Source organism: Pinus tabuliformis, chromosome 9 (assembly GCF_031772625.1).
Source record: "Pinus tabuliformis cultivar Carrire ecotype Pingquan chromosome 9, CPIR1, whole genome shotgun sequence".
Taxonomy (NCBI): Eukaryota; Viridiplantae; Streptophyta; class Pinopsida; order Pinales; family Pinaceae; genus Pinus; species Pinus tabuliformis.
Genome location: NC_142307.1, coordinates 517,032,435 through 517,033,860, shown reverse-complemented (window position 1 = coordinate 517,033,860; position 1,426 = coordinate 517,032,435).

Below are 1,426 nucleotides of genomic sequence, written 5' to 3'. Positions count from 1 at the left end.
TTGTTGCTCGAGCTGTGTTATCTTCTCGTCCTTTTCCCTTAACAAAATAGATATCTCGATATCTTTATCCATGGTGGCAGTTTCATATGCCCCTCTAAACTGTGATAGTCTAGTCAATTTTTCAGCTAGGTTGGAAGGAATATCCTTCCTGACTATGTCCATCAGCTCATTCCCAGGTGGGATCTTGGGTGTCTCAATCCTCCTTCTTTTCCTCTGTCTCCTTACTACAGCCTTGAGAAGTGGGTTGTAGAACACATCTAAAGGAGGAATTTCAATCACCTTTAGGACAATTTCTGATGTGGGCAAAGCAAGAATGATTTATGTCTGTTGTGAACTTGTCCCTTGCTCATCCATCGGCTCAGACTCTATAATTTTATGGGTGTGCAGAGGAGTGTGATATTTTGTGGTTTCTTGTGCATCTATTGTCTTAGGAGTGTCTTATAGTTTTTTATTGAATTGGTCCCACTCCTACTCCAAACTGTTGGTTTTGATCTCAAAACTAGTATCTTTAGTCGGGTCACTTATAACCTGCTTTTCTGTTGACATCTTGTTGGATTCCGATGTATTCTCAGCGTCTTGGCCTTTCCCTGTGTCCACTTGGGACTCTATGTGACAATTTGGTCCCTCGTTGTTGACGGTCACACTGGGTGTAGGTTTGTCCTCGGTTTTTAACAAATGAAACGGAATTATTTCGAGCCTTTTGTTTCTAAATTCCTGAAAGCTTTCAAAATCTTCAAGACTTAGATTTTCCATTGCCCACTCGAACGCTTGTTCGAATGATTCATTTGACTATAAAAGGTCTTCAGAATTATTAGCCTCATGGTTAAAGGGCTTGATCTTCACCGCAATAGTAATATTATGTGCTATTTTGTCTGGATCAAATTGCCTTTTCGGCAGAGTATGGAGCCTGAGGCTCTCTAGGCTTATTGATTCCTTGGTTGCATGGTTAAAATTTGCTAACGAAAAGGAACCACACCGAATGGGAAAATATGGCCACAATGACTTTTTGTTATCTTTTAGGGTCTTGGTCAAGCCTTTTCCCACAGTCTGGTGGGCTATTTCTCTTGCTAATAGTTTATCAGAGACATACAAAGGGAGGACATGTGGGTCCGTTGTACTGCCAAAAACCCTGATGTATGTAAACCATTCTTCAACAAAATACTTGCCCACTACGAGAAGGTCTAGGAACAGAGCCAGGGAAGACTTCCTAGGAAATTCGTTTAGGTGTGATTGTCTCCATAGTTTGGGTTTGCCTTAAGGTGGAATGCTCTTTTCCCCTCTCCCGGTTTGGAAAACCTGGGGTCTTTCTTATTAAAAATCAATTGATGCAATGGTAAAATAACAGCATGGCATATTTTATAAAAATGGGGTATATAATGGGATTCCCAAATCTATTTATGGCTGAGATGGATAGTGTAAGGGTCCT